The sequence below is a fragment of the Phocoena phocoena genome, chromosome 12 (assembly GCF_963924675.1).
Source record: "Phocoena phocoena chromosome 12, mPhoPho1.1, whole genome shotgun sequence".
Taxonomy (NCBI): Eukaryota; Metazoa; Chordata; class Mammalia; order Artiodactyla; family Phocoenidae; genus Phocoena; species Phocoena phocoena.
Window position 1 is genome coordinate 68,801,405 of NC_089230.1, and position 13,794 is coordinate 68,815,198.

Genomic DNA, 13,794 nt, shown 5'->3' on the forward strand with positions numbered 1-13,794 from the left:
ACTGGGAGACATGTCTAGTGAGTAAGTTTTGGGTTAGAAGATGGAAAATAAGAGATGTTTTTCTCTTCTTTAAATGTCCTTTCCTACCCTCTAGTACCTTTATTTTTTAGATCTAACTGTACTCCACTATGAAAATACTCTTCTATAAAATAGTATGATTATGGCTCCTCAGTATTAAAACCATGAGCATGTAAGCAATTTAACATAGGATCACAAATTTCATCCTTTTCTAGACCTTTGTATCTGCTACTCTCTATTCTTTACATAATAAACTAAACCAAAAAGTATAAAGACTGAACACAGATAAATAACACTATCTGCATAACCCTCTGGTGCCTCTGATGATATGTCTGACATATACAGGGCATTACTTTTCTTTTTTTAATATGACACGATCCTGGTTAAGACAGTTATATGGCAAATATCTTTTCACAGTTTAGTTCAATGGCCAAAGTAAAATCTGTAAAGATTTTCAATGACAAATTTAAGGCAAGAGAGTTAAAATCAAGTTATTCCAGCTATAAGTCACAGACTTTAAAATACAGCTTGAGTTTCCAGGAAACTCTAGCAATAAAAAGTCTGGGAATTATTTCAAATACTCCCACAAAAATTCATAATCAACAAACTCTGAAGATCATGGCAAAGACATTATTTAAAGGTGGCAAGTTTTTTTTAACAAAACTAATGACAATCTTAATAGGAGGAATTTCAAATAGTCCCTAAAATCTCAAAGAGCAGCATGTATAGTTAGAATGACAATTACACAAAATAATTTCTGTACTAACAAGTATAGCAGAATATATGCTATTATTATACATTCCAAAACATACTTGTGTGTGTGTGTGTTTTTAAACAATGGGAAACCTTTGCCACACTTAGGGCAAAATTGATTTCAAAGAAATACAGAATATTAGAGCAGAAGGAACTTTATAGATCACTTTGTCCAGCTCCATCATTTGGCAGATGAGTAAACTGAGGCTCACAGAAGGCAAGTGACTTTCTAGGGTCATAAAGCCAGTTAATGACAGAACCAGGACCAGAATAATGGGGTCTTGCAACTTCCACCTTAACACAGTGGTGTGATGAGAAAAAAATAAAAATTCTTATTTAACTAGTGTGTTTACTAGTTATCAGAACAGCACTACATAGCAGTAAAGAGCGGTGAAGTAGCATTAGCTTTTAAAGGAAAATAATAATGTATCCTGAAGCTCATGTTTCAAACAGATCAAAATTAGATTACATTCAACAATACTCAATTCAGAACTTCCCCCTCAGGGGAGGGAAACTCACTCCCCTCACTTTTCTCCATTTTTCTTTTACACTTTCCTTGTCCCAATTCCTCTGTATCTTTCTCTATTTCTCTCTACTCCAGGACATGTTTTCCTTACAGTTATAATAGCACATCAAAGACTACCAGACTTATGAAAAAAGTTTTGTTATCTTTATCCTTGACTACCTAGTCACATCAAATTTCACTCCCTACCCTGCTTTACCCATCCCCATCCCAGAAAATGAAAAAATACCTTGAATTTTACTTGTGTAGCCTTTTTATCTATTTTGTCTGTATTTATGTACTTGGGGGGAAAAAGCAGGTTTACTACATTCAAGCCTATCGAGAGCTGGATGACATAAAATGGCAATGTAAATGAATAATATTCAGCCAGTTCAATTAAGAAAGTAATAATGACCTTCTTTCCATAAAATGCTACTTACATAATAGTAAAAAAGAAAAACATGGAAGATAATTTTAAATATATTACAATATATAAGTTGAATATTTGCGATAAATCTTTACCCAAATATTAACTGATCATGTACCATGCACCAAAACTTAGGACTAGGTCCTGGATTCCCCCCCAAAGTGGAGTCAACCTGTTTACTGGGTGTGTATCTCCACACTTAGATTTGCTCACAATTCCCCTTGCAGTATCTCTGGGTAGCTGTTTCACAAGCATCTCAAACTCTGCATACAAACATCTCTATACCACAATATGTGGTACCTCAGCCCAGAACTAAGAGTTGGCATTAAAGTTCTTCTCTTCTGCCTCTTCCTCATCCTAACCTACAATCCACCATATAATCCTGTCACTTCTAACTCCTAAGTACTCAATTCTATTCATTTTTCTCAATCCCTACGCCAACCACTCACTCACCCCCACCTCCCAGCCCAAATCATTTATCTATCAGACCACTTTGTTGCACTCTACTAGTCTTCTGCAGCCACTCTTACTCTTTCCATCACATCTCCACTAGGATGCAGGGTGCCTTTTCTTTTTCCTAAAGCACACGCTGGACTGTCTTCTCCTAGTTAAAACCCCCAAGTGGTGTCCCTTTGACTTCAAAGGGTAAATTCCAAAATTACCATCATGGCCTACATGAATCTGCATCATCTATTCCTTTTTAAAAATACAATTTATATTTTCTCTTAAAATTTATTCAGCAAGATCGATTGGGCAAGAAATAAAAGGCATCCAAACTGGAAAGGAAGAAATAAAATCATCTGATTGCAGATGGCATAATCTTATAGGTAGAAAACCCTAAAGATTCTACCCAAAAAACAAAAAACTATTAGAACTAATAAACGAATTTAGCAAAGTTGTAGGATATAAAAATCAAAACACAAAAATAAGTTGCATTTCTATTCACTAACAATGAACAATCTGGAAAGGAAATTCAGAAAACAATTCCATTTATAATAGCAACAAAAAGAATAAAGTACTTTGGAATACACCTAACCAAGAGAGTGAAAGACTCGTACACTAAAACCTACAAAACATTGCTGAAAGAAATTAAAGAAGACACAAGTAAATGGAAAGATGCCCATGTTCATGGACTGGAAGACTTAATACTGTTAAGATGTCCAACTACCCAAAGCAATCTACAGATTCTATGTAATCCCAACAAAACTGCAATGGCTATTTTGTAGAGATAGGAAAATTTATCCTAAAATTCATATGGAATCTTAAGGGACCCCAAACAGCCAAAACAATTTTGAAAAAGAACAAAGTTGGAGGTCTCACACTTCCTCACTTCAAATATACTACAAAGCTAATCAAAACTGGCACACAGATAGGCATGTAGGCGATGCAACAGAATAGAAAAAACTCAGAAATAAACCCTCACCATATGGTCAAATAATCTTCAACGAGGTGCCAAGGCCACTCAACAGAAAAATGATAGTCTTTTCAACAAATGGTGTTGGGAAAACTGGATATCCACATGCAGGAGAATGAAGCTGGACACTTATCTTACACCATATAAAAAAACAAACCTGGCCTTCCCTGGTGGTCCAGTGGTTAAGACTCTGTGCTTCCACTGCAGGGGGTGCAAGTTCGATCCCTGGCTGGGGAACTAAGATCCCACATGCCACAAGGTGTGGCCAAAAATATAATAAAATTAAAAAACAAACAAAAAAAACCTGAAATGAATTAAAGATCTAAATGTAAGACCCAAAACTATAAAATTCCTAGAAGAAAACAATAGGGAAAAGCATCAAGATACTGGATTTGACAATGACTTATTGGATGTGATAAGAAGGTATAAACAACAACAACAAAAAAAACAAATGAGACTACATCAAAGTTAACTTTTACATATCAAAGGACAGAAGCAACAGAGTGAAAAGGCAATCTACAGAATGGGAGAAAATATATGCAAATCATATCTGATAAGGGGTTAATGTCCAGAATATATAAAGAACTCCTACAACTCAACAACAAAAACCAAATAATCCAATTGAAAATGGGCAAAGGATCTGAATAGACATTTCTCTGAAGATGATATACAAATGGCCAACAAGCATATGAAAAAATGCTCAACGTCACTAATCACCAGAGAAATACAAACCAAAGCTACAATGAGGTATCACTTCACAGCCAAAAGAATGTCTATTATCAAAAACAAAACAAAACAAAAAAACAGAAAATAAGTGTTGGTGAGGATGTGGAAGAATTAGAACCTTTGTGCACTATTGACAGGACTATAAAATGATGCAACCTCTAAGGGAAACAGGCTATAAGTTCCTCAGAAAATTAGAAATAGAACTACCATGTGGTCCAGCTATCCCACTTATGGTTATGTACACAAAAGAAGTGAAAGGAGGGTCTCAGAGAGATATCTGCACTCCCATGTTCATAGTAGCACTACTCACAAGGGCCAAGAGGCAGAAGCAATCCAATGTCCATCAATAGATAAATGGATAAACAAATGTGGTATATACATATGATGCAGTATTATTCACCTTTAAAAAAGAAGGAAATCCTGACACATGCTACAACACAGTTGAATCTCGAGGACATTATGCTAAGTGAAATAAGCCACTCATAAAAAGGTAAATACAGTATGATTCCACTTATATGACGTACCTAAAGTAGTCAAAGTCATAGAAACAAAAAGTAGAATGTTGATTAACCAGGGGCTGGAAATGAAGGATGGGGAAAGGGGGGAGTTGTTGTTTAAAACAGGGCTTAATTTTGCAAGATGAAAGTTTTGGAGATCTGTTTCAAAACATTATGAACATACTTAACACTACTGAACTGTACACTTCGAAATGATTAAATGGTACATTTTATGTTGTTTTTTTACAAGAAAAAAATGCATTAAAAATCAATTCAGCATTGTTAAGACAAAAAAATCCAAATTCAGAAATTTAATAAAAACATAACACTTTAAGCTCTACATCAGTGATTCTTAACCCTGGCTGTACAATTATCTTGACTTCTAAAAAGTACTAATGCCTGGGGCTCAAACCGAGAGACTCTAATTTAATCGGTCTGTGGTAGGTCTCCAGCACCGGTATGTCTAAAAAACTCTCCAGGCGATTTAAGCACTGCCAGGATTAAGAACCACTGCTCTAAGGTAACTATATTTCAGTGTTCAAATTACCAGTGAGGGATAGTCTTAATCTTCACCTGACCTCTCACCTTTTCCTGGAAGAACAAGCTACATATACAATAAACAGAATTTTCACTTGAAGATTTCAGAATTTCTTAAATCATGTTGCTTGGTCATTAAGTCATTAAATTATGATCATAACTGATTCTTTGACATGACTGATATAAATCAGAATTCTTAAACATTAAAAAAATGTTCCATGATATAGATGAACCTAGTAAATATGTAACCCTAAAATTTGTGTGAAATAAGATTTAATTATTACTATTATATTTAATTAAATTCTGACAACTTTATCCATGTAACATCATTATGAAATATACTCATCACAACAGAAATAATGAATTTTTCTAGGATGTTTAGAAAAGCCAATGAGTGTATGTTTTAAAATCATTTTTAGTAAAAATAAAATCTTGGTGGTCACCATATTATATCTCATTATGTAATAGTAGAATATTATTAAGGTTAACAAAATGCAAAATAAAGCATCAGCCTGAAATGGGAGACTGAACACTTTCACAATCTTACTGCAGTTAAGTTCTATCAGCTTAATTCTATCCAGAGTCACTGATCCTCAATGATCTAAGGGTTATACACAAGTAAAACCTAAACACAAGGCAATCTAATTTAGCAGTGATTTTTAAAAATAAAATCTAAAATGCTCCACTGATTTATTTTTTATAACAAGGTCAGTTAAGAGCAAAAGGGAGAGACAAAGCAAAAAAAAAAAAGACAACCAAATAGAAGCAAGTTAAGAAAACTGTATTTCTAAGAGTACTAAATGTATATAGTCTATAAGGTGTTCTTTTTAGTGACTTTCTGTAAGAAATGTCCTAACACACAAAAAAACTGTCAACAGATATAAGTCTAGGTCTCAGAATCACCCCTTTTGGTATTCTCTACATAGACAGGTAAAGATATAAACACACACATGAAAAATATAGGAAAAGTATCAATGAGCAAAAGAACTGGAGATTTACTATTAGAAAAGAAATTCAGCTGCATGCAATCAGATCTGGCCTCACATTATTTACCTGGAAATTATTAGTTACCATTTGTTCTCTCCTCCCATCTCCTCTCCCTTTAAAATATAATTACATTTTACATATGTTAATATCGGGTAAACCTAGCAGCACTTTTTCCCTGCTCATTTTAAAAGGCAAAGTTTATTACTGAAAAAAAGACTTATTTTCTCACAAAGCTCTGGAGGATTTATAAGTACTGTGGAAAAGCTGAAGCTTTAGAAATTTCCTTTGAAAACCAAGGGGTTCAAAAAAAAGAGAGAGAACCATAGGGCTTAGGATTCAAGAAAGAACAGGCAAGCTGATAAAAATACAATTTATGCCATTGCAAATTATTCCAAAATAGAAGTGGAAGGGAAAGGGCTGAAGGAATTCAGTGTGACTGTTAATAGGGAGCTCTTTCAGAGTTTAGATTTTACAATAATGACATATACAAAAGAAGGAAAAGCAGCAGGCTCAGGACCAAGGATGTGTGCACCATGAGTGTCAGCACCAGTACTAACCTATGCGAACTGTTATTAAAGCTAAAACTCAAGATGACCCCTAGCTCACCAAAAAAGCTGAATGTAATCAAATTGGTGGAGATGGGTAACTTCTTCAGAAGGACCTGCTCCTTGGGTTTGATTATGTATTATTTATGATGACAGAGAAAAAGAGGATTCTTTTATTCTTATGGTGCTTCTGATAATAAGCTTTAAATTGAAAAGGTAGAACAAACAATGGAGAAAATGGAAATAGATGGGAAGATGTAATTTTCAAAACGGGGCTTAAGGTACATTTTGTAGACTAGAGGAATAGATATATTCCTAAGAGTCTCAAAATTAATATATTAAAAACATGGCTTGTGGGCTTCCCTGGTGGCCGCAGAGTGGCTAGGCCTGTGAGCCATGGCTGCTAAGCCTGCGCGTCCGGAGCCTGTGCTCTGCAACGGGAGAGGCCACAACAGTGAGAGGCCCGTGTACCGCAAAAAAAACCAAAAAACATGGCTTGTGAGTGGTCAGGAAAAAAAGCATGACTGTTACGAGCGAAGACAGATTCATCAAACATAAATTAAGTTACATTTTTATAAAAGTTAATTCAAAATGTATCACAGACCCAAATATAAAATGCAAAACTATAAAACTTCTAGGAGAAAACAGGAGAAAAATCTATATGACCTTGGGTTTGGTAATTATTTTTAGATAAAACACCAAAAGCACAATCCATGAAAGAAAAAAAAGATAAGTTGGACTTTATTAAAATTTAAAACTTCTGTTCTCTGAAAGGCACTGTAAAGAAAAAGGACAAGCCACAGAGTAAACCGAATATATCTGCAAAACTCCTATCTGCTAAAGGACTTGCATCAAAATATAACAAAGAACTGTGACTCAACAAAAAGAAAACAATGGATGGACCTAGAGATTATCATACTGAGTGAAGTAAGTCAGAGAAAGACAAATATCGAATGGATACACTTACATGTGGAATCTAAAAAAATGGTACAAATGAACCTATTTACAAAACAGAAACAGAGTGATAGATGTAGAAAACAAACTTATGGTTACCAAGGGGGAAAGGGAGAGCAGGGATAAATTGGGAGATTGGGATTGACATGTACACACTACTATATATAAAATAGATAACTAATAAGGACCTACTGTTTAGCACAGGGAACTGTATTCAATACTCTGTAATGACCTATATGGGAAAAGAATCTAAAAAAGAGTGGATATATGTATATGTATAACTGATTCACTTTGCTGTACAGCAGAAACTAACACAACATTGTAAATCAACTATACTCCAATAAAAATTAAAAAGAAAATACGACACAATTAAAAAGTAGGCAGAAGATATAAATGGATGCCTCTCCCAAGAAGATATACAGATGGCGAATATTCATGTGAAAAGATGTGCAGTATCACTTGTCAGTACAGAAACACAAATTAAAACAACAATGGGATATCACTACACACCCATTAAAATGGCTAAAATTCCCAAAACAGACACCACCAATTGCCAGTGAGAATGTAGAGCAACATGCAGAATAGTACAGTTTGGCAGTTTCTTACAAAGCAAAACATAGTCTTACCATATGACCTAGCAATCTTACTCCTAGGCATTTACCCAACTGATGTGAAAATTTATGTTCACACAAGAATTTGCATGCCAATGTTTATAGCAGTTTTATTCATAAATGCCCCAAACTGGCAGCAAACAAGATGTCCTTTAATAGGAGAATGGATAAACAAACTACAGTACATTCACACAATGGAATACTATTCAGCAATAAAAAGGAATGACCTATTAAGCCACACAAAGACATAGATGAATGTTACATGTATACTGCTAAGTGAAAGAAGCTAGACTGAAAAGTCTATAATTATACGACAGTCTTGAAAGAGCAATACTATAGAGATAGTAAGTGATCAGTAGTTGCCAGGTGTTCTGGAGAGGGTTGAATTAGTGAAGCACAATTAATTTTTTTTAGGGCAGTGAAACTATTCTGTATGATACTGTAATGGTGAATACATGATACTATGCATTGGTCAAAACCCACAGAACTTTACAGCATGAAGAAGGACTCAAGGTATACAAATTAAAAAAAGTATCTAGATGGTTGGGAAGTCCAGGATAGAACGTAGAATATGGCAAAAGAATCTGTCTTACAAATGTAATGAAAGAACTTCACTGAAAGAGGTGGGAAAATGGGGTGCTCACCTAACTTTGGATGAGTGGAGTCAGCAAGAATGGAAAGAGGAACTGTACCCACAGGGGTAGAGGTTATCAATTCTGAAACCACTATACATGTATACTAGGATTAAGTATATGGATGGCCAATGGTAAGAGAAGTAATTCTGAAAAGGCTACATACTGTATGATTCCAATTATATGACATTTTATTGAAGTAAGAGGTTACAGGTAAGCGAGAAGGCTAGAATGATCCATGTGATATAGATTAGAGTCGGAGACATCAGTATAAACTCTCACATTTAGTTTAATATAGATACAGCTGGTTACATACAGAAACATTTATAGATATGTGTACATACACAGATTAGTTATACTTACATATATTTTCTTACTTTGTCTGCTGAGAGGTCCTAGAGGCAATGACACCTCAGTAGCAATGAGCACACCCAATTACCAGGTCTTGGTTTCTAATATCAATACTATTCTCCAATAAAAGGAACTAGGGTTCCTTGGAGAAATAGCTGATTCTAGGATTAGGGCAGGAAATATGCACAATAAGCCTGGAGCATCTTGTAGTGCCAGAAAACTAGGAAGTATTCAAACAAAAAACATAACTCACAATGATGGGGTATGTCAAAGGGACACAGAAGTTAACTCAAAGAGTTCTTGGGAGCCAAAGCTGAACTATTTGAGCAACAAAATTAAGTAGTACTGGATTATCACCAAAGTATAAAAAAAAATTCATGAGTCCATATTGACTAAACAGATAGATAAGGAAGAAAAGACAAATCTCCTGTGGAGAACTCCAAATAATCTGTGCAGATACTGCCTCCTCGAGGAGGTGGAGCTTAACTCTCCACCTCTTAAGTGTGGGCTGTACAAGGTAACTTCTTTCCCAAGAGTACAGCATGGAAAGGGGGGGGAAAAAGTAATTCCACAGTGGAGAAACCTGACAAACACACTGCCTCAGCCAGGTGACCAAGGTTAACACCAACAGTGAGAAATCATGTTGATTATATGTACCTTTGGTATGATGTGATGACAATGGCACTGTACCTCTGTGATCTTTCTCCCCCAGACCCATAAGCCCAGGTCTAATCATGAGAGCAACATTGGACAAATCCCAACTGAGGGGATACAAAATACCTGACCAGTACTCCTCAAAACTGCTAAGGTCATCAAAAACAAGGGAAGTCTGAAAAACTGTCACAGCCAAGAGGGGCCTAAGGAGATATGACAACTAAATGTAATATGGTATCTTGGGTGAGATCCTGGAACAGAAGAAGGACATTAGGTAAAAACTAAGGAAATGTGAATAAGGTATGGACTTTACTCAGTAACAAAGTATCGATATTGGTTTATTAATTGTAACAAATGTATCATGCTAATGTAAGATATTAACAGTTGGGAAAAATGGTTGTGGATTATTTGGAAACTCTTCACAATTTTTCTGTAAATCTAAAACTATTCTGAAATAAAAAGTTCATTTAAAAATTAATTAGATCAGACTAACCTCAATATTAAACAATCTTACTTAATACAACTCTAGCCAAGTACCTCTTGTGGTCTTTCATCAAATCCTGACAGACAAAAAGGAGAGCCATGGGCTTCCCTGGTGGCGCAGTGGTTGAGAGTCCGCCTGCCGATGCAGGGGACACGGGTTCGTGCCCCGGTCTGGGAAGATCCCACATGCCGCGGAGCGGCTGGGCCCGTGAGCCATGGCCGCTGAGCCTGCGCGTCCGGAGCCTGTCCTCCGCAACGGGAGAGGCCACAACAGTGAGAGGCCCGCGTAACGCATAAAAAAAAAAAAAAAAAAAAAAAAAAAAAAAAAAAGGAGAGCCATGGACCAGACATAAGGAAATAGGTGAATTTGATGAAACAACCATAATCAAACGGCATTGGCTAAAAGACTGAAGGGCAAGCAAGAAGATTTCTATAAGTATCCCATAGGGTAGGTTTTTGGATATGACCTTTTTAATGGTTATTATCGAGAACCTGGATGCCGGGCTTCCCTGGTGGCACAGTTGTTAAGAATCCACCCACCAATGCAGGGGACACAGGTTTGAGCCCTGGCCCAGGAAGATCCCACATGCCATGGAGCAACTAAGCCCGTGAATCACAACTACTGAGCCTGCACTCTAGAGCCCACGTGCCACAACTACTGAAGCCCGCGCTCCACAATGAGAAAAGCCACCGCAACGAGAAGCCCGTGCACCGCAACGAAGAGTAGCCCCTGCTCGCCACAACCAGAGAAAGCCCGCACACAGCAACAAAGAGACAATGCAGCCAAAAATAAAAATAAATAAATTAAAAAGAAAAAAAGAACGTGGATGCCAAGAGAGTGTATGCTAATAAGATCTGCTTAAACAGGGAAGGACAAAAATCTTGAATTAACAAAATCAACATTTTAAATGATACTGACAAGTTGCAGAGGCAGAATGGATCTAACACAGTGAAATTAAAAAGAAAAAAAAAAGACTACTTTGTGTGCCAAAACACAACATATAAAAATGTAAATAATTTAAGAGTAGTTTTCTTTTTTAATTTTTGTGATTTTAGTAACCTCGTTGAGTTGTGAGAATAAGGCCACCCAAAAAGGTAACGTCATCTTAAGTAACACTAAGATGAAGGGGATGAGAGTACCAATGACTTCAGAGCCTGCCAGATAGCATTTGGGGTACACATAAGTTTTGAGAATTACACATGAATAAGAACAACAAACAAAATGCACTAAAAGGTCAGGAATCATGACTGTAGATTTAAAATAATGCCACACCAGTACGGCTTTTAGTCTTTAGAATAAAAGAAGACTAAGTGTGGACATGATGACGATCCTTAAGCATCTCAATTGCTATGGCACGAAAGAGGGATTTGTACTTTGTTAGGTATGGCTTTAGGGGTAGCACTAGATCCAAAGGATGGCAACTCTAAGAATGTAGTTTTTCACAATTTACACAATGAATATTATCTAATAGCAGGCTATGAATGGACTGAATTACACAGTTACCATTCTCTAGAAGTCTTCAAGCAAAGGCCCATTTATTTATCAGTGATGTTTTAGAAGGGAGTTAAAATTGGGTAAAAAATAAATGGGCATTCAGTGTCTTTCCAATTCTGAGATGATAACTAAAGAAAAGCAAAAGTAATATGTAAGCCTAAAGATCCTGTGATATTCAATGGACATCTACTTGAATTATGCTGATTTAGTTATTAGAGTTATCTTATTCTAGGATACTAAAATCTTAAGGTGAAACCAGCATTTTTAATTTAGTCCCACACACTCTCAGTCCCTAAATCAAAGAGCATTTCTTGGTTTATCTGGGCTTTAGTAGTTCTAAAATTAGTCAATAAAAATTAATTATTTAAAACAAGATTAAGTGGATCATCTACTGTTCAAATAGTACATCAAACCTTCAAAGGCTTTGTTATAAACAAACTAATGAGCACAGCTTATTATGGTGTACTGATTACTGTCTGAGCTCTAGCTCTTCTCATCAAACTTGCTATAGGCTAGTGTAGGGTAAACCAAGGGGCTGGATATATCATATAAAAAGCTAAAACTTCCACATGCTGTAGAAGCATCCAATTTGAAAATATAAATAAATTAGTATGTATGTGTAAAATGTTAATTCCTTCAAGTTTTTCAAAGGAGGAAATAAACATACACTTCTAGTCTATGTGATTACCCACAGAATAACTCCCACCAAAGAAGTATTCTAAATAACGGAGAACCAAGTAAAGATTACGGCTGCAGAGTCTCTCAGTCATGTAACATCTCTCTGGTTGCTTCACGAGTTGTAATGAAATCTGGCTACCTACAATCCATCTGTTATTGTAGAAACTCCTTTTGCCTGCACAGTCCAAATTATTCCAGTAGCTATGCCATGTGAAGACCATGGAATAAAGCAGCACAGAGATAGGCAAAGACATTTGTTAACAGAAACAACGTTAGGCACATTTAAACAAATAAGGAAACTGAGCACATATTCTTTTAAGGTAAATTTTAAATCTCTGCTAAGGTAAAGGTTCCATTTTCCTGCGTTAGCATAATGTGTGAGTTTGGCAAAGACAGTCTTCAGAAACCAACAACAGAAAAAAGGATTTAATTATTTAAGCTAGGTGCAATTTTATTTTATTAGGCTGGGTGCAACGTGGCATAATATAAAAAGGAGAGAAGCTGGGGACCTCACTTCAATTCCTGGCTCTGCCTCACATCACTGACAATGTGATGTAGAAAAGAACTCATCTTTCTGAGCCTCCATTTTCTCACCTATAAAATAGGGACAATAAAGATCCCACTTTTTCCCCAGGATCATTGTGAAGGCTAAATGAAACCAGGCACATAAAAGCACATTTCAAACTGTAAGGAACTATACAATGTAATCTGATATTATTATTAATATATCATATGTCCAATATTTCCAAAGCTGAGAAGACTAAAAAGTATAATTTGGTTACAGGAATAAAAACATGGTGGTGGTAATATATTGCGAATAAAAAACTAATATGACAAAGGCAAAACAACTCCAAGATTCTCAACTTTTAAATGTTGTTGTTGTTCTTCCTATTTTAAATAATGAGGGTCTGAGAACAATGTAGCTAATCTGTGGATATACACAAAGGAAGGGAGGTAATAAAAATAAACTTTTGGTGAAAACTAAGAAACAGATAACACTGCTAAAACTATCCAGAAATGGGGAGAAATGTTGAGAGGGGAGTCAGGTAGGAACAACCAGCTTGAAGAGAAGTTTCCAGATTAGCTGAGAAGCCTTTTGGTAAATATCAAAGTACCAGAAGAGTTAACAAATAATGAACGTACACTCCTTTCTCAGAGCCTTCAGAAATTGCTATCACATAGCAAAATACCTAGAGTTTGCCATCAGTCAACAAGAAAACATCAATAAACAATGGAAGAAGCTTATTTACTTCTCTAGTTAAATACCTTGGGAAAACTTGGGGTAGAATCTGGGCACTTTCCTAAATAATCTCAAGAAAAGTACCAACGACAATAATTGTGCTCTTCTTCGTAGCACATACAATTTTTGAATTCTGAACATTAAGTGTTATACATATTAGTGATTTAGCCATCTAATTCTGATAGGCTACCTGCCAGTTTGAGTGTGACTGGGATCTTTGTTGCCTAAGCTCATACAATAATAACAAAGCAGGATAAAGTTAAGTCTGAGAAAAAAAGCTGTTTGAGAAA

The 13,794-nt window shown here is 35.8% G+C and overlaps 1 protein-coding gene across 1 annotated transcript in view; it reads right to left on the reverse strand.

The window, feature by feature from the left end:
- ZNF292 (zinc finger protein 292) overlaps positions 1 to 13,794 on the reverse strand; it is an 86,519-nt gene that overhangs the window by 25,123 nt on the left and 47,602 nt on the right. The gene's annotated exons all lie outside the window — the stretch shown is intronic.